The sequence below is a fragment of the Heliangelus exortis genome, chromosome 3, assembly GCF_036169615.1.
Source record: "Heliangelus exortis chromosome 3, bHelExo1.hap1, whole genome shotgun sequence".
Classification (NCBI taxonomy): domain Eukaryota; kingdom Metazoa; phylum Chordata; class Aves; order Apodiformes; family Trochilidae; genus Heliangelus; species Heliangelus exortis.
In genome coordinates this window covers 3,425,998-3,446,272 of record NC_092424.1, presented here as the reverse complement: position 1 = coordinate 3,446,272, position 20,275 = coordinate 3,425,998, and the positions used below count along the sequence as shown (strand labels likewise).

General features: G+C 44.3%; 1 long non-coding RNA gene across 2 annotated transcripts; it reads right to left on the bottom strand.

Annotated features, from left to right (window-relative positions):
- Window positions 1-423: 423 nt before the first annotated feature.
- Window positions 424-20,246, bottom strand: LOC139793947 (uncharacterized). 2 transcript variants are annotated; one of them, XR_011724882.1, is made up of 4 exons: window positions 20,064-20,246; window positions 19,266-19,380; window positions 13,586-13,696; window positions 424-740 (listed from the first exon to the last, which is right to left on the bottom strand). It is a non-coding gene; the product is annotated as an uncharacterized lncRNA (long non-coding RNA). The 2 variants fall into 2 exon arrangements; XR_011724883.1 differs by lacking the exon at window positions 424-740 and adding an exon at window positions 8,470-8,870.
- Between the last annotated feature and the right edge of the window lie 29 nt (window positions 20,247-20,275).

Sequence of the window (20,275 nt, the reverse complement as noted above, 5' to 3'; positions counted from 1 at the left end):
TTGCACTGTTCTTCCACCACTGCTGATGTTTTACAGTTTAAGAGGAATTAAGGAGGTTTTTGATGCTAAACAAGCCAGTCATAGGGTCCCCTGCTTTTAGATGCACATGCAGGGTAAAAATTAAGCTCACCACTTCTCTCAGGGAGCTCTGGAAATGGCTGTTGTGTTTTGTGCACATATGAGAAGGTTCTCCTTTCTTTGATTGAAATTTTATTTTCATTCCTTATGCCAAAAAAATTATCTCAAAACTGCTCCTCCAGGGCATCCTATGGCCTTGGGAAGATCTCTCCTCCAAGTGACCTCTAGCAGCAGCAGAGCACTCAAGTGTAGAAATGGAGTCAAACTGAAATTCATTTTAAAACAACCATAAATTTCACTGAAAAATTATGCCATCCCCAGAATTTTAAAATGCTACAGAAAAAAAAAAAAAAAAAAGAGTACATTTCCACCTTAAAGACCTAGGCAGCAAGAATGAACAAACCCCCCCACCCCAAATAATTAATTTCTGAAGCCCTGGATGGCAGGGATGCTACTTGAGAAGCTCTCAGGAGTTGCAAAGATGAAGGTGGCTCCTGAGGAGTTTGGTTTTTAGGCTGAGGAACATGCAGAGGATGCTGAAGAGGCTCTGTCTGGGGACAGCCACTGTCCCTCCTGCTTTTGGTGGCCCCAGTGGGATGCTGGTGGCCCAGCTGGTTCTTCAGGAAGAGACTCAGAGCTGTGCTCATGAAATGAAACTGCAGCTGAAAGGAGAGGAAAAGTGCAGTGAAAAATGAGGACAAGTTGTAAGCTCTCAGAAACTCACTGGCAGCCCAGCCCCCTTCATTCCCCAACACATGGGCATAAAACCAAATTGCTTCCTCATCAGGAAAACCCTGCAGGTTTTTTTTAATGCCACTTTTCTAGGCTTTCAGGGTTTTTTTTTAATTATTTTTCCCCTGCAGTTTTATTCTTTCCTTCTGCCTGAACACTGATTTTCCTTTCCCCTCTTTTCTCTCTCACTTCCAGAATTCTTGCTTTTCTCTGCCCTGTCTTTCAAGCACTTCAACTCATGTTTATTTTTCCCCCTTGAAGTAGTCCCTTGGTTAGCCACTATTTCAAACATCCTGGTTCCCTCTCTCAGTTTGTCTCCCTCACACCCACCCTCCTGAACACAAAATTATTATTTTTCTCTTTTTGTGGGGAAAGTGTGAGGGAATGGGCAATGAATGGGAGTGCAAGGGTATTTCCAGAATTGAGTGTCTTGGAGCTGATTTTCCCAGGAAAACCAACCAGCAAATGTGTTGAGATAAAGGCAAAAGAAGAAAGCAAGGAGGTTTTTGAAAGGCTTTTTACTAGGACTGGGAAGTTTGGTACAAAGATGCTCCAGATAAAAGTTTTGCCTGGAAATACAGCACCTTCAGCTGAATTTTCTTACTATTGACATTTTTTTCATTGGAAACTCAGTTACAAATCTGGGAAGTGGGCATCTTGGACCAGAGGGCAACTTGTTCCCTGAATTCTGAGGATGATTTATTGGATCTCCAGTCAGTAGCAAAGCAGGGCCCTGCAGCAGAGTGAGGGATCCTCCTGTCTGTGCTGCCAAGTCTTAGTTAGAGATAATTCACTGCACTTGTCACCATACATCACTTACAGGCTGGTGAGAAAACCAGCTTTGGGTTCTTGCCCCTAAACACTATTTATTGTGGGATAATAATTTATTGTGGGACAAACTCAGCTCCCCACTTCCACCACCTCTGAATTTCTTGCCACCAAAGGGGACAGTTTCTACCATGGCATTTGAGTAGAAAGAGCCATCCCTACACACTAACAGGACAGGCCCAGGGATGGAGCAGACACCCAGAGGAAATTCTGTGTCTTTCCCTGCCTGAATGACAAATGTTTGCAACTAGAGAGGCCCCAAGATGCTGTTAGTCTGAAGCAACACAGCCCTGGTCTGGATTTAGGCTGCCAGTCAGATAGGAATGAGACACACAGCCTCTCCTTTGAGACATTAATTCTTGTTCTGTGACATGATTTTAATATAATTCTTTTCATCAATATAGCAGGGCTTGATCTGAATTAGCTTGCTGAGCAAGACCTGATCTGGGATGATCCTTTTGTCTCTCCAACCTGTTTCCTCTCAGCCAGACCTTATTTTAGGTCTCCTGAAGATTTTCTCCAGCTGTTTTGTCACGACCTTCAGCAGCTCTTGATCCCTCCAGCTGACCCAGATGCTTTTGCTGCTGTAATTTGAATCCCCAGCTCTCAGAGGTCACCCCTGCTCCAAGGCTCCTTTCTAAGCTTTCAATAAGCTCTCAGAGAAAGCTCTTAAAGGAATATGGTTACCATGACATGAAAAAGGAAAAAGCTCCTGTCATTAAAAGCTGCTGATGACACAGAGTAGAGGATATGAACTGATTGATTCCCATTTTGTAAGGAAGGGAAATTACCACCAAGAATCCCAGAGGTTATGTGCTGGGATTTTTGTGAAGCTGTGACAGGTGACAGGAAAAGGAGGTTTATGCATAAGTGACAAACTTGTGGAGATGATAAAAAAAAATGATTTAGTAAAAGCAGTTCTGCAGATGACTGCAAAAAAAAAAAAAAAGATTTCACAGTGCTGATTTCACAGTGCTGAACAGCTGCAAGATAAAATGATGAAACATAAGGTTAAGACCATGGGATCACAGGCAGAAAACCCTCATATAATGTAAACAAACATATGTGTTTGTTTACATATGAATGGGCTCTAAATTAGCTACTGACATTGGGAGAATATGGGAATCACCATATAGATACCATCATCATTGATAGAAATCATCATCAATTAGATATATACACTGTGTGCCCAAATTTTTTCAGAGAAAAGAGTTGGCTTTCTTAATTTTTAATTATTTTTTTTTTTTAGAAAATGTATGGACAAAGGAAGCAAGTCTGTTCACAGCTACCAAAATAGCTTAGAGCCTTTTAACTTGGAAAAGAGGTGACTGAGGGAAAACATGACTGAGGTTGATGAAATGCTAGTGGTTTGGAAAAGAATAACAGATCTTCCCTGCTTCTTGTAATGCAAGAATGAAAGAGCATCCAAAGAAAATAGAAGGCAGCAAAACAAAAAGAAGTGCTTTTTTGCAGAATAAGTACTTAAACCACAAAACTATGGGTAAAGAAATGTGTTAGACATATTCATTAATTCAAATGTCCACCAAGGGTTATTTAATGTTATTAATCCAGTTAAGTCTTTGAGATGGAGAAAATGTTGTAGTCCCAAATCCTCCAGCTGTCAATGTCTCACTTTTCATCAATCAAGAAATAGAAGAAAGATTATTTTACATTACCCCTTTTCCTTATTTTCTTCTTCTAAGTATCTCCTTGGCCAGTGTCAGACATGATGCTCCACATGGGCACCATCCTCAAGTTAAGAAAAAGCTCCAGACAAACTCTTGGCCAAAAGTGCCACTAAACACTGAATGAAGAGCAGCAAAAACAACCTCCAGCTCAGGCACTTCCATCACTTCCCTGTGCTCAGCCCTGGGGAGGCCACAGCTTGAGTCCTGTGTCCAGTTCTGGGCCCCTCAGCTCAGGAAGGAGATTGAGGTGCTGGAGCAGGTCCAGAGAAGAGCAAGGAGGCTGGGAAGGGATCCAGCACAAGTCCTGTGAGGAAGGGCTGAGGGAGCTGGGGGTGTTGAGGCTGGAGAAGAGGAGGCTCAGGGGAGACCTCATCACTCTCTCCAACTCCCTGAAAGGAGGTTGGAGCCAGGGGGGGGTTGGGCTCTTTTCCCAGGCAACTCTCAGCAAGACAAGAGGGCACAAGAGGTCTCAAGTTGTGCCAGGGGAGGTTTAGGTTGGACATTAGAAAGAATTTCTTTACTGAGAGGGTGCTCAGCCATTGGAATGGGCTGCCCAGGGAAGGGGTGGATTCTCCATCCCTGGAGATATTTCAAAAGAGCCTGGATGTGGCACTCAGTGCCATGGGCTGGGAACTGCAGCGGGAGTGGATCAAGGGTTGGACTTGATGAGCTCTGAGGTCCCTTCCAACCCAGCCAATTCTAGGATTCTATGATTCTCAGCCTCCAAAGGGACCTCACAGACTGCAGTGATGTTTGCAAGAGCAGAAAGTGCATTTCCAATGCAAAACCACCCAAAGAAATAACCATAGCCAAGGAAAAGCCTCATTCAATATCTTGTGTTGCCCAGGTATCTGGCTGCAGAGTTAACACAAGAGTCTGTGTGAGCCATCCTGCTCAGGGCAATTTTGGGAACCAGAATCCAATCCTCTGCTGCATGCAGGAGGAGCTGGTGATGATTTCAAAGGAGCTATAAATAAATGGAAGGCCACTAAATAAACAAGTCACATGGTGGATGCAACTGAGATTAGCATGAGGAACAATAACAACTTCCTGTGGAGGAAAAGTAGAGGATGTACAGTGATGGTTTTGCTACCAAGCCAGGTTGTGAGCCAGGTGGAAAAAGGAGGCAGCAGCAGAAGGAAAGAGGAGCTATATGGGTTTGTTGCCATGGGCTTGCTCTGAACAAGGCAAAATTCTAAGAGATAAGCTAAAAGATGTTTACTTAATATGGGGGAAGAAAAAAGGAAGAATCATCCAAACAAGATGCTGCATTTCAGGACATAAGGTGGGAAGTGTTAGTCACAGCATCAGGCGTGCAGGAGAGGAACTGTCTGTGTGAAGGCATTGGCTCTGCTCCCCAGAGCTGTCTGGTACAGGGTGTTTTGAGAGGGTGCACTGACAGATCATGAAATGAGGCTTTGGATGCTGGGGCATGTGATATCAGATGGAAAAATTCATCTTCCTCTTTGCTACTGAAGCACAATGTCTGCAAAGTCTGGAAATTTCATCCACGACCTCCTTAGGAAAACAACATTCAGTTCACTGCCATCCACTGAAAATGTTCAGAAGTCACAAGATTTTCTGGAAGCAATGGTACCAGAAGCTTGGAAATTGATTTTTCTGAGTGCTCAATAATCAAACAAAATCCAAGGAAATGCAAAAAGTAGGTGGCATGTAAATTCAGATCAGCAAAGTAACAGATGAAGGCTTTTAAGGCAAAGGAACAGATGAAGGCTTTTTAGCCACCTAGTTCAAAGATTTTAATTTTCCCAAAGCTCAGTATCAAACCAAGATGTGAAAGCAAGAGTTAGAAAATTATTCAAAATCTGGCAACTCTCAGCACTCCTATCAGTAACAGAAATTTCAGCTCAGGGTGTATTTATAGACCATCATTCTGAATACAGCTCTGAGTGACCCATTTTTTGGTTTTACTTAGCTGATTTGGTGGAACTGGCACCCTGTGGCAGGAAGTTTGGGAGGAATGAGACATCCTACCCCATCTTTCTCTTGCCTGTTGGTCACAGCAAGGAAGAGGAATGAAATTCCTGACCCAAGAAATAGCATGGACAAATTAATTGATTGTAAAAGGACATTTTAAAAAACTGATTCCAGGTTTTAGGGAAGACATAGCTTGTCCAAAAAAGCCAAAAATGAAGTGGATATTATTTTCAAAGAATTGCTGCTGGAATAAGGAATTGCTGCAGGTATATGAGGGAGTCTGAGGGTTACAATTAAGAGACCTCTGATCAATCCAGACATGGGGGAATTTGCACAATGCCCACCAGTGTCTCTGCAGAGTTAAAAAACAACATATGGGACAGAGCTGCCAAATTCCAGGGTGTGATTTATGCTTTGGAAGAAGGCAGCAGATATCCCAGACTCCAATTCTTGTTCTGCTGGTTTTGCCTCTGGCTGAAAGGGAGAGAGTTCCCTTGTTTAAAGTGGATTTCAAATCTGGTCCATTACTCACAGGTAAACCAATATTCTAGAATATTCTAGGAGTGTTAAAGTGAAGAATTGGAATGGGAGGGTGGAGAGAAAAGAGAGGGAAAACTGTTGGAAAAGAGGCAAGGAACTGGGGAGGGGACAGACATTTGGGAATCTCAGAATATAGGTGGGAGGTAACACTACACAAAAAAGAAATGGGAAAGGGCAACATAATGAGACAACATTTTTATTCATCTTTCTTTCTGCCTTCTGGTAATGTCAGAGGGACCAAGGCATCAGGTATAGGAAAACTCTCTTATGGATGTAGAATGGAATTATGTTGGTGCTCAGAGAGGGAATATGTGCACTTTGTGTGGCTTGAGCAACTGCTGCCTGCTAAAAAATACAGGAGATACTCACCCAGCTGTGGGTTTGCTCTCAGGGCAGGGGAGCCAGAAATAAAAGTGCTACATTTTGGCATAGTTGGTGCTTCTCTTGAGTGCCTCAAGTTCTGATCCTAAGACAGGACTGCAATTTGTTTGAAATTTGCTGCTGTCTCCTGTGTGGCAGTGTCCTATCCATCCTGGCTGCAGGGGTAGGGTGTTTGGGCACAGGGTTGTGACAGGGATGAGCTGGAGAAAAGAAGAGCTCCAAAGCAGGGACATTTTCAAGGAGATTACACATAAACTTTGAGAATCATTACCTTAAAATCAACACTATTTGTCTGTGAAGTTGGGGAAATAAAAATGACAATAATAACAGCAGTAAATTTTAAAGGAAAATTTTAAAGTAAATGTTAAAGTAAAATAAATTTTAAAGTAAACTTTTACGCAGAAAGTTTCAAGATTTCTAAATAAAACTTCAAGGCTGGATTATATATATATATATATATATTATTTTTTTTTTTTAGTTCTTTTCTTACTGGGGTAAAACAGGAAGGCAGGGAACTGGTAAAGCTGGGATCAATTAGGGGATCAATTTTTCATTCTACCAATTTTTCAGTCTATCAGTTTTTCACTCTACCACTCCAGCAACTGATTTTCCCCAGAAGACAATAAAGAACCTGAGAGAAAACAGTAAATAACAACACTCTTCAATGATTGACCTGACTGCTGTGGATACAATTCCTTCCAAATGAGCTGGGAATGAGATGAAATTCCAAATGAAAGTTGTGGAGAGGCAGAAAGAAGGCCAAGTTCTTAAGGGCAGGATCAGGCAGCTTTTCCCTTGTTGCATAACACATTATGTGAGTGCCTCCAACACCAAGTTAAGGCTTATCTTGAATTTAATGATGCAATTGCCCCATCCCATAACAAACTGCAGGAATCACTAATTACATCTCTTAGAGACCAAGCTATTCAGCTTACATCAAAAGAGAGGCTGGAAAAAAAATAATTACTGTTAACAAGTGAACTGAAACTATTATGCAGACTTCCCCAGTGTGCAGAAGCTGCAAGCCATAATCTGAATGAGGGAGGATAATAAAGTGAAAATGTGCTTAGACTATCTGGAGTTTCTTGTGCCCTCTCCTAAAAATAAAAATAAACTATATTTTTTAAAAAAAATCTGAGAGGCCAATGCAAAAAATAGGAGCACAGATTTCTGCCCTAGGGTCATAAAGACAAACTGGGATGGTGAAGAGACAAAACCCTCTGCAGGGCCTCTGAGCTGAAAGAAGAAATTAAATTATTGCCATCAACCAGGCCAGGGAAGACCAGTTCAAAGTCTCCCTTCCCTTTCCCACTCTGTCTGCTTCCAGCTGGTCCTGTCAGATCAGATACTGGGAGGAAAACCCTCCTTCTCTGGTGAGGTGTTCTAAAAACTGGCTTGAAATAAAACTGAAATCTATCCAGGGCTCTAAGTTGTTCTAAAATAAGCACATTTGCCTCTACTCACATGGTGAGAGCCCATCCCATGGTTGTCTTCATCTTTTCCACCTCTCCCACATTCCCTCTGCTCCCCTCCAGTGCTTTATCCCATCCTGTACGCTGCTTCCCAGGGATTTTCCAGAGCAGCTCAAGGTCCTAACACTGGCTCAGCCTTTTCACAGAGCACTGCTGCAGGGATCAGGGAGCTGAAAACCCAGCACTTCCCCACAAGAACTCATCTGTTGCCCCAGCATTGCTGCTCTTTCTGCCACAGAGCACATGAAGGTGTTTTTTCCTTCAAAAAGGAAGCCCCTGTGCTCAGCTCTGGGGAGGCCACAGCTTGAGTCCTGTGTCCAGTTCTGGGCCCCTCAGCTCAGGAAGGAGATTGAGGTGCTGGAGCAGGTCCAGAGAAGAGCAAGGAGGCTGGGAAGGGATCCAGCACAAGTCCTGTGAGGAAGGGCTGAGGGAGCTGGGGGTGTTGAGGCTGGAGAAGAGGAGGCTCAGGGGAGACCTCATCACTCTCTACAACTCCCTGAAAGGAGGTTGGAGCCAGGGGGGGGTTGGGCTCTGCTCCCAGGCAACTCTCAGCAAGACAAGAGGGCACAAGAGGTCTCAAGTTGTGCCAGGGGAGGTTTAGGTTGGACATTAGAAAGAATTTCTTTCTGGAGAGGGTGATCAGCCATTGGAATGGGCTGCCCAGGGAAGGGGTGGATTCTCCATCCCTGGAGCTATTTCAAAAGAGCCTGGATGTGGCACTCAGTGCCATGGGCTGGGAACTGCAGCGGGAGTGGATCAAGGGTTGGACTTGATGAGCTCTGAGGTCCCTTCCAACCCAGCCAATTCTAGGATTCTATGAAAAAGATCTTTATTTATCCTGAATTCCAGCCTGCACAGCAGTGGCTGCTGAAGGGGGGCAGCTTGGTAGGATGGAGGAGTGGGCAGGGTGGGAGATGGGCAGAGCAGGCATTGGAACATTTATGCCTGAAGCTGCTTCTAAGTGTGAGCCCAAGTCTTGGTCTTTTGTTTCCATAATGATGTTGCAATCACTGTTTGGGATAAGAAGAGCTGGATTTTGTTTTAAACATCTCAGGTTGTTAATTTGCTTCGAGGTATCTGAGCCAGTCTGAGAATTAGCCAGGGAGAGATTTCTGTAGAGTATTTTCCAGGGATTCAGTGAATATCCTTAATGGGTTTAGATACCATCAGAGACAGAATGGGGCCATCTGAGACTTTCTTTACCAACTACTATCTTAAAAAAAAAAAAAAAAAAAAAAAAAAAAGAAAAATCAGCAAAAGCTGAATTGGAAACAATTGTAATTTACAGAGGGGACTGGAGAAAACATTTGAGGAGGGTTGCAGAAGGGGAAAAGAGCTAGAGCAGTAAAACAGGTCTGAAATCTCAGACTTTATGAGACAGTGAGAGAAAACAGCAGCAAGTATATTGGCAGCAAGGTGCCCCAAAGTGCTTTCATGGTTGAACTCACAATGTGTGCAAACCAGTCATGGTTTAATGCCCCTAAGCCAGAAATAAATCTAAACCTTGTATTTTCTACACTGCCAGCAGTTCTCCTTTCTTTCTTTTATATTCTCCTGCCCTTGCTGAGTGTGACACTTGGAGCCTGTGATCTGAGGGACTGTTAGAGAAGAGAAGCAGGTGTGATGATAGCTTTAGTCTATTTATATCTACTCCAAATGCACCTCAACCTTGAAAATTCTCCCAGGCTCTTCCCTCTCTTTTCCAAACAACCTCGTTGAGGCTGGCAACGTGCTCAGCTGGGAATCACTTTCTGGAGCCATGTGAAATCCAGCTCAGGGAACTTCAGGTGGCTACAAAACTCAGCAGGCAGTAGAGACAGACCTAGAGGCACCTGGACAAGTGGAATCAAGCTGTGAAGAATAAGGGAAACAGTCCCTGCAGGGCACCAGGTGACTCAGCCAGAATTTTGAAGGCAACAACTTGGAGGTGGGATTCAGAGTATTGGAGCCTCCTTGTTGTCCTCTCCCACGATTCAGACAGAAGCTTTGCCTTCCCTGGAGTTCAATCCATCTTCTTCAGCAGGCTCAGAGATCCTCTCACTCTTTCAGGTTCATTTCCCCTGGATCCTTTCCTTCAAATGCTTCACACAGCTCTCTGGGGCACATTTGCAGCACCTTTCTCACCTTCTTTGTCTTTCTTTCTCTGTTTTAGCTCAAATAGCCTCTTAAAGAGAGGAACCCAGAGAGCTCTCTCAAAATCACCTGTCAGGGAGGTGTAAAACACTGATCTCAGGAAAAGTGCTCCTGACTTCTCTTAATTTCCCATCAAATGTCTCTACCTGGCTCCCTGGGTGCATCTCCAAGGGTTCATCCAACTCCTGGAAAACGGCTCTCATCTATTCTGCCCTTTCACTGTGCTGAAGTGAAACAGGAACTCAAGGAAACAAATGCTCTGTTCTGAAACTCAGAATAAAATTTCCCAGCTAGCAGCAGGCATGGGAGCCCCATCAGCAGCTGCCAGAAATGCCTCCCTCACTCTGGGGATACATTTGTTGCTTTTCAGAAACTGGGTCAGGATGGGCATTGTCTTTTTGAAGCAAGTATTTTTATATCTATATATGTATTTATATAAAACAAACACTGACCACTTCATCAAGTCCTTTTAATCTGTATAAAGAAATCATATCTTGCCTTCTGTCTTGTCCATGAGAAATTTAAGCTTCTTTGAGCTATTTGTGTTCTTTATTGCACAGTGCTCATCCTGCTGTGAGGGGATGGACTTAATGACCAACCAGGTAATTTCTATTGCTAATTTCTTCCCTTCTCTCTCAGGAGGGTGCATGCTAAAAATTCATTTTAATAAAAGGAGCTTTCTTAACTTAGTGGATATAATTACACCACTAGTAAAGCACAGATGCATTCTGCTTTTTTAATAAATGACTCATGATTTTGCCTGCCTTGCTTTTCAGATGCTAAATGTGATCCATCATGCAGGGATCTGATTCATAAGAAGCCTGAAGCATAGCTGTGGTCCCTTTGAAGTGTTATAAACTGTCTAAACCAAAAGCACCAGGAAACTGGTTTACTGAAAATTTCATCTGCAATTACAGATTTTTCTATCCCATAGCTGAGGGCAGAGGATCTTTTTTAACAAAGGCACTTGGCTGCACAAGTGTCCTGACAAGAGTATTAATTAAGTCTACACAGCACAGGACAAGCAGAAAATGGTGGAATAAAATAAAAAATGAGCTTGTGTGTGATCATTTATTGCCATGTGTAAATTAATTGGTGGCTAAGTGAGAATCTGACATAGCTGGCCAAAGGACAGACTAAGGATTGCAAATCAAAGCCTTGGGTTTTTTCCTAGCTCTAACTGTACAGCATTAGACAACAGCAGTGACTCACAGCCTGTACCTTGGGTGTTGTTCAGGTTACCATATGGCTCAGATATGGTCTCTACCCATTTAAAAATTCTGCCAGGGCAGAAAGAGAGGATCTCTCCCATTTCCCTGTGATTTCTGGGCAGCTGGCATTATTTCTCACTAGCTCCAGCAAGGCTATTTGATGTCTGGGAAGCTGGGATGTTTCCTCAGAACATCCACAGATCAGGTGTACAGGGCATAACCTGCAGGACCAACACAGAATCCCAGAATTTTCAGGTTGGAAGAGACCTCCAAGCTCATCCAGTCCAACCTGTGACCAACACCATCATCTAACTCCTAACCCATGTCCCTGAGGACCAGGTCCAAATGCCTTTTAAATGCCTCCAGGGATGGTGTCTCCAGCAGTGTCCTGGTGTCCTGTATCCACATGTAGCCCTGTGGATAAATCCTTATTTTCTCAGGAGCCTCAGCTGACTCCCACATGTGCACACACTCAGTAGAGAAGCACTGAATACCCTATATGGCTCATTGCAATTAGCTGACTCTCATATCTTTTTTTTTTTTTATTCATTTAACAATTCCAATACAGAACTAGTAAAATTTTCTGAGCAGATGATAAAGGTTGGTTCCTGGTGACTAATCATGCCAAAGCTCAGATACCAGTGAGTTCACTGGAAACCATAGCATGACAAGACTGGGAAAGGAATGACACACACAGTTATTTCTGTCAGGAGCTCTTGAAGCTGTCAAGATGTGCAAATGTTTTTTTCACAAATATTTGTATGAAGAGTAGAGAGAATTTTCCCCTGGCAGGGAGACAAATTCAAGTCCTCTATCTACAAGTGTATTTTTGGTGATTTCAGGGCAAAGATAACATTTCCTTATATAGCTGCATCAGAAAAAGGCTTTAAATGACTTCTGAGGACTGAATTTCTATCTTCTGAGAGCACCTAAGTGTGATCTGCACAGCACTTGAATTATGGGCTGCCTGAACCTGGGCAAGACCTCATGGACATCCCCAACAGAGAGTGCTGATCAGGCACCACCTAAATTAATGGAAAAACCCAGAGCATTTTCTTTTGAAATCACCTTGCTGCAGCACAGGAGAGGGAGCTTTGTCTGGAGAGATGCCTTGCCAAGGTAATGAGAAGCAGCAGCTCAGACACCAGCTGGCCTAAAAAACTTGGCCTGCTGAAATCCTTGAGCAGCTCTGGGGTGGAGCAGGGGAAGAGAAGGCTGTTGCCTGGCTGGGAAAGTTACCACCACCCATGGGGCAGTTGTGGTCCAGAGGACAGGTCCTGTTGGGGGTGGGCAGGCTGAGTGCCTCACTGTCCCTCTTCTCTGTCAGCTCTGCCAGCAGAGGACAGCTTGACATCACCCCTCAGCTGGTACATGGGCCTCCCTTCCTGATCCTATTTATTTTTTGGGCTGGCTCCCAGCACCTAGCAGCTGGGAGAGGTTGCCAGCATTTCAGGATGCTGCTTCCCACTCCCCTGGGAAGAGCTGAGAGGCAGAGGAAGGGAGGCTGGGAAGCAGAGCTCAGGCTCTTTGACATACAAAAGAGAACTGCAGGGCTGGCAGGGAAGGATCTCAGCAGGAGAAAAGCTTCTTAACTTCTCCTTCCCACTTTGTTTCTGAACACTTGGTCTGCTACAGGCCCAAGTGTCAGGGAGGACTTCAGCACAGGAAAGAGGAGGCTGAGATGGAGCCTGATCTCCCTGGTTGCTAAGAGAGGAACCCAGTCTGCAGCAGATGGTGTTTATTGTTACTTCCCATCTGGATCAGGATTCAGAATTCTTCTCAGAAGAAAACAATGCAGGCTGACAGTGTCCTGGTAGGAAGGGGCAGAATTAATTTCAGTCAGATAAAGCTTTTCTCAGAAAAGACAGTTTTTCTCAACCTTTGGGTAAGTTTAACTTAAATATTAGGATTTTTTACACTGTGATATCTCTCTAAGTTTCAAGCCATGCAGAGTCATTTTTTTAAAATGTGGAGGAATGGAGCCAAGCAAAGGTTCCCACATTGCTTCTGCTCAAGAAGGAACTTGTGTCAGAGCTGAGATGAAAGTTTCAGCTCTCCAAGGTCCTAGACCAGGATGCAGTCCCATAAAGGCCAGGACAGTCCCTTAAAACCACAGATGTCTCTTGTACATTCAGCTCCCACTGACCAAGGTTGCATTTCTTTTTGTTCATACCAAGAAATTAAATTGTTTTATTGGCACAGCCCATCCAAAGTCTATAGAGTTATTCCAAGGTGATCAGTACATTGAACCTCGTACAGTCTGCCTCTTTTCTTGGGGTTTTTTTTGTATCCCAATCCATAAAACTCACAGCTTGCATGTACCACTATCACTCTCCCTTGTGCCTGGGCTTTAGCCAGCACACAAAAATTAAGGTGGCTACAAATTAGAGAGGAAAAGAGAAATGGAAGGAACTAACAGTGGACAATGCAAAAAATAATAAGATTCAAAACAGAGCCATCAAAAGAATAAAGACTGAAATGATAATTTGATTGATTTGGTGTTAATTTCTAAGAACAAATTGTTTTTACATGTGGGCCAGTCCCCAGACTGCAGTGGTTTATACTCTGTTTAGTGTCCCTTTACCTCTTGGGCCAGATGATGCTCGAGGTTCCTCCCAACCTGACATTCTATGCTTCTGCTTAGAGGTTCATTTTCTGACTGGCATTCCCTCATTTCCTTCCTGCAGTTTATGTCCTAGAAGAAGAAAAAAGCAGAGCCTGGCTATTTTTTTTGGCATTTCTGGATAGCAGGCAGCCCCTGGCAGATGGCTGCCAGTGAGTGCACAAGCAGACTGACTGGGTGTGTCAGGAAATTTGTGGCATTCCAGGCAAAGGGAATGCATCTGACGCTGGTGAACCTCACCAAAACCCCTGCCTGGATTGCAGCAGACAGAGATCCCTTGCAGGGTGGCTGCACAGTTGGTCTCTACATCCACAGCAAATCTGAAGCAGCTGGGGTATGTCTGGTACCTGGCATATGTGCTGCACAAATAGAAATACCTGTCCAGGATTTCCTGAGCAGAATTCTGGAAGTCCTGCAGACATGTGCAGCAGGTGTTGTAGTCATTGCTCATTTAATGCAGCACTGAATCATTTGGTATGTTGTCTTCTGGAGATTTGGCATGCAAAAGGCATGGCAGTGCCACCTATGTGGGGATGTTGGCCAGAAGATGCTTTGCCATCTTAAAGTACATTTATTGAAATCACAGAATCACAGAAAGTTGGGGATTGGAAGGGACATCAGGAGATCTTTGAGTCCAACCCCCCTGGTAGAGCAGGGTCACCTCGTGCAGGTCACACAGGACACATCCAGGTGGGTGCTGGATGTCTCCAGAAAAGGAGACTCCACAACCTCCCTGGGCAGCCTGGGCCAGGGCTCTGTCACCCTCACAGTGAAAAAGTTTTTCCTTTTATTTATGTGGAAGCTCCTATGCTCCAGCTTGTACCCATTGCCCCTTGTCCTGTCATTGGTCACCCCTGAGAAGATCCTGGCTCCATCCTCCTGACATTCACCCTTTACATATTTATAAACATCCCTGACCTCCCCCCTCATTCTCCTCCAAGCTGCAGAGCCCCTCAGCTCCCTCAGCTTTTCCTCACCAGGAGATGTTCCACTCCCTTCAGCATCCTGGAGGCTCTGTGCTGGGCTCTCTCCAGCAGTTCCCTGTCCTTCTGGAACTGAGGGGCCCAAAACTGGATACAATATTCCAGATGTGGCCTCAGCAGGGCAGAGGAGAGGGGGAGGAGAACCTCTCTTGACTTACTAACCACCCCCTTCTAATACACCCCAGGATGCCACTGGCCTTCTTCCTTACATGTGTTTTTTTCCCCCTCTTAAATGGTTTATAAACCAATGGCACATCTGAACCCTCACATCATTTCCTCTGTTGTGCTGTCACCAGGTGCTCTGTGTGTGCAAGTTTTCACTTCTGTGCAATAGCCAGAGACCACAACTCACACATCTTCCCAGGCAGAGTTTTTCTTCCAGCTTGGCTGTGCAAAAAAACCCTTTGTGGACTTTGTTCCCCAGAGCCCTGCAACCAAGAATCTGTTTTGCTACCTAAAAAGTCATCAATTTCAACACAACTTGGGACATCTCAACCAGACCTTACTGCACACTGAGAGAATTTGCTCCCACTTCACATGGAAATTCTTCTCCAAACCTCGTGTGCTCTTTAAGTCGTTTGGTTTTTTACCTCCTGGAAAAACTGCCCGGGTTTCTGGGTTTCCCTGAACCATTAGTGACATCCAGTGGCTACCAATGCAAGTGCTGAAGGTGCTCAAGGGACACCCAAACGTCTTGCACCTCTCACAGAAAGCTATGAGGAAAAGGAGAAAGGTGACAAATCTCTGTTTCCTGCTATTTCCACAACACATCCTTACTGTGGATTTGATGAAACCTCTCTGGACTTGCAATATACACCTGGAAATAGCTGTGAGATGCTACTGTGCTCCCTGAAGAAACCAAGTGGCTGAAACCATGTCACCTCCAAACAAAACACAGACTGAGGTCACAAAAGCAAAATAAACAAAGAAACAAACACATGAAACCACTAAGGAATATAAATAAATACACATAAGAGTTTCACTAAGTAGTGTGCCATGGAGGTATGTGTCTGATAAGCTAAAAAAAAAAACCTAGAGAATGAAAGGAAAGCAGCAGCAGTTATCTTCTGGGCAGTCAGAGAACTACAGAACTAAGGAATAGTTTGGGTCAAAAGGGACCTTTAAAGATCATCTCAAATCCTACACTCCTGCCACAAGTAGGAACATCTACTTATTGCTCAAAAATCAGGTTGCTCAAAGCTCCATCCAACCTGGCCTTGGACACTTCCAGTACTGGACCATTCACAGCTGCTCTGGGCAATCCATTCTTACATCTCACCACCCTCACTGTAAAAATTTCCTTCCTTATATTCAATCTAAATAAACTCTCTTTCAGTTTAAAACCACTGCCCCTTGTCCTGTCACTGCAGGAGCCTCCCTCCATCTGCCTTATAATCCCTCTTCACACACTGAAAGGCCAAAAGTTTTCCCCAGAGCCTTCTCTTCTTGAGGCAGAACAACCCAACTCTCTCAGCCTTTATCAGAGAGATGTTCCAAGCCTCTGATCATTTTCCTGGCCCTCCTCAGGAACACAGTAATCCTGATGAGAAGCTTAAAAGGCACTTCTGGATCTCCAAGCAAATATGCTGGGCTGCTGTTCTGATTTTCTTGTCTTAAAGAAAGTAAAAAATTGGGGTTTGTTGTAATAAGGACATTTTCAAAGAAGTGAATAAGTAAATAACTCAGCCCTCTGTGTCCTCTCCTGATGGAAGCAAGTCCCTGAATTTTGGGTAAGAGTCTGCTGAAATTGACAGTTTCAGTTTTGCTACTTTAGTGCTGCCTGGGATATCACTGAAGCCAGCTGAAAAGTCAACAATCCAGAAGAGATTTTTAGATGAACTCAAATAATGAGTCCATTTTGAGAGCTTTCCTTACTGTCATATCCACATATAACCCATCTATGGATCAGAGACATATTCTCTATAGAATGTGTATTGATTATATAGAATTATAAAATCTTAGGATTTTAGATCTTGGAAGAAATCTTGGAAGAGATCTCCAAAGATCACCTGGTCCCACCTTTCATGGGAAAGGGAGCCCAGATGGGATTATCTGGCACCTTTTCCAATCAAATCCTGAAAATCTGCAGCAATGAGGACTCCACAGGTCCCAGGGGAGGTGTTTCCCAGGAGTGATTGCTCCAACTGTACAAAATCTCATTCTTATGTCAAGAGATAAGTTTATTTATATTGAAGATACAGAATCATTTTTTTAATATAGCCAGAAAACAATGGCATTACTGTAGAGTTGCCTTCCAAGATTGAGGACTCTGCATATTTCTTTACCTTGTCACTTAGGACTTTTCAAGGCTTTTTAAGCACACGTGGCTGCAGTTGGATTATTTACACCTTTGGTGTTGTGGTGCCTGAGAGGTCTCAGAGAAATCAGCAGCATTCACCCAGTGACTTTGATGCTCAGGACTGCAACCAGGACAGAAACTTTTCCACCTTTATTCATGTGGGCAATTCCATTCCCAAAATAAACCAAACCAAAGGCACTCAGTAGGATGGCAACGTGAGGAAATTACTCTATTTTTTTTTTTTTTGCATCTATTGAAAGCAACTAACCAGAACTTTTTTTCCACAAATTTGCCAGACAAACAAGTGATACACTGATGGAAATAAATCATTTTAGGGAGGTAAGATGCTAAAAACAGCACTGGGGGGTTAGTTTATCTACTACTACCTACATTTCCTGAAGGTTCCTGGTCACTGGAAGGTCTACCACAAATTATATTGTGGTACAGCTGGCCCTGCACATTGCACACTCTCAGACTTTCCCCTTTTAGCAGAAATTGTACACAATTCCTTCAGCTTTTTAAACTAACAGAACCAGAGAGGAATCTCATCAGTGTGGTGGAAGTGCCTCCCAATTTAACTGAGAGATCCAGGAAAGGAAGTATTTCCAAAGGAGTGGATTAGTCATTGGCAAACTGCAGGAAAATGATGATAAAATTATGCTAAACATCATCTGTCACATCATTACACATCCCTTGAAATGTTCTTTATTTGACAATAAGAAGGGATGCTGGAATCTTTACATTTCAGCCCCCACATAAGACCTAAAAGTAGCTCTTCTACTCTTTGGCACCTCCATCATCCCTGTTCAGAAAACAGCAATAACACTGAGGAAGACTTTTGGATGCTCTCTCTTCATTCATTTTATGGGTTCATTACTGCTGGAGCATCCAAAAACTGCAGATAAAATAGTGATTACAGTTTTCCCAAGAATTTCTTAACTATCATTGGCTTAGGGCTGGAGAAAGGATGAGAGGAAGAAGAGTTTAAACTGGTTTTGTTTTTTTTTAAGCAAGGGAATCTTGGAATGACAGTGACAAGTTAGGAAAGCAAAGGGGTGGAGAGGCTTGTAATAGAAATGCACAAAAATAGTGGAAGTAAAAAGAGCTTCATCTGACTCTACAAAGTGGGTCATTCCCTCACTGCTCTGCTGGGCTCTTCCACTTGGAAAAATTTCCTTTCCTTTGGGCACCACTGCCCCATGTGATGATGACTGTTCAGGGACAGTGAGCAAAACCAACCCAGGAGTCCTCATTCTGCTTTTAAGTTGCTGAAATTGCCATCCTGCAGGCTCCACTGGCAAATCCTTCAATCCCATGGACTTCATATTTCATTTCCCATGACATCAATAAATACAAAGAGTGTAAAGAGCTCATCAATAAACAAATTCAAGTGGAAGCCTACTTTTTATTTCCTCAAGGCACTTTGTAACTAGAGCTGCCCAAACAAAACCATAAATGGCAACAGAAGGGTCTTTTTAAAGCAAGATTGGTCTTAGCTAATACACACAACCTTTCAAAAGGAGGGGTAACTCATTTGTTAAGGAGTTAGCATTTCTGGTTAGAATTTCTGGTTAGAATTTCTAATTTTTCTATTTCTAAATTGCTGGTTAGAATTACTATTTCAAACACCCAGCTGATTAAATTAAAAAGACAGCTGAACACCAGTGTGACTTGGTTCCTGTACCAGAGTGTAGACATCTAAATAAAAGAACATAAGAAAACCTGTTTGATCTGATCCCAACAATCATAGCTACCACAAAAAAAGAAGAAGGAGGAGGAAAGGAGGAGGAGAAAGGAGGAGGAGAAAGGAGGAGGAGAAAGGAGGAGGAGAAAGGAGGAGGAGAAAGGAGGAGGAGAAAGGAGGAGGAGAAAGGAGGAGGAGAAAGGAGGAGGAGAAAGGAGGAGAAGAAAGGAGGAAGAAAGGAGGAAGAAAGGAGGAAGAAAGGAGGAAGAAAGGAGGAAGAAAAGGAAGGAAGAAAAGGAAGGAAGAAAAGGAAGGAAGAAAAGGAAGAAGAGAAGAAGAGAGAAGGAAGAAAGAAGAAAAAGCTACAAACCACACCTGCCAACATTTGAGATGTCTCAAATGAGATGTCTCATTGAGATGTGCCCCCCATGCTCAGCACTGAGCTGCTCCTCTCTTCATACTTTCAGAACTCAGGGAATTTCTAACCCACTCCCCCATCAGCTGTGCAGGGATGTCACTGGTGTCACTGGTGTCACTGGTGTAAGTCACTGCTGGCAAGGGGTTTGCCAGAGTTTGATGGGGATGTGCACCTTGGTCCTGCCAAAATCCCAGGTGCCCAGGAGGTCTGAGGGTCTCCAGCCCAGCCCCCATACCCCACAGCACCACTCAACTCACCTCTCCTCAGGCTCAGGGAATTTTCTCAGCCCTTGTCCATGGAGCAAGCAGCAGATCCAGATGTGCCCCTACAGGTGCTTGGGAAGGGGCTGAGCTCACTCCTGCTCTGAGCTCCCTGAGGGAAAGTGAAATCCATAAAATGTGCAGGCAAGGAACTGGATTGTTTGCCACCTGGCAAGGTGCTGAACAGAAATGGAAGTGGGAACAGGGAAGGGTTTAGAGCTAAATTTACCTTCAGGAAAGCTTTAAGTGAGCTTGAACCAGAGGGAGGAAGGAGAGGGAAGGAAAGAGGGAAGGAAAGAGGGAAGGAAAGAGGGAAGGAAAGAGGGAAGGAAAGAGGGAAGGAAAGAGGGAAGGAAAGAGGGAAGGAAAGAGGGAAGGAAAGAGGGAAGGAAAGAGGGAAGGAAAGAGGGAAGAGGAAAGGAAAAAGGAAAGACCCTCACAGAAGACAGAGCCTGCTGAAAAGCAGGGTGAAGGAGGGAAATTACATTCTGCCTCAATTCCTGACACTCAGCACCACATGGGCACAAACTGCAATAAATACAAACACAAGGAAAAGCTTTTTTAGCTGTTCAGAGCAGTCAGGCCTCGGCACAGCTTGCCCAGAGGGGCCGTGAGGCCTCCAGACCTGGCAGCAGCCAAGCCCTGAGGGGACAGGGCCCGGGGGTGCTGGCTTTGGGTGACCGTCTGAGGGTCCCCTGGGCCCCTTCCCCTCTCCCCAGCCCTGGGCTCTCCCTCCCCTGGGCTCTGAGCCCTGACAGACGAACCCCGCCACAGCTTCACGGGGTCATCTTGTACCTGCCAGATGCCCTCTGTGAGGCACCAAGCACCCACCCACCAGCACCACAGCGCTCCCGTGACTTCGCACAGCACCTGGAAACAAAAACCTTCCTCCGAAGAGGCTGAGGAAGACAATTTTAAAGGCCGTTTCGGCATCCCCCCCCCGCCTTCTGTCACTGCCACTCCGGCCGCCATTTTGAGAGCCCCGCTCCCCCCCCCCCATCCCCCTG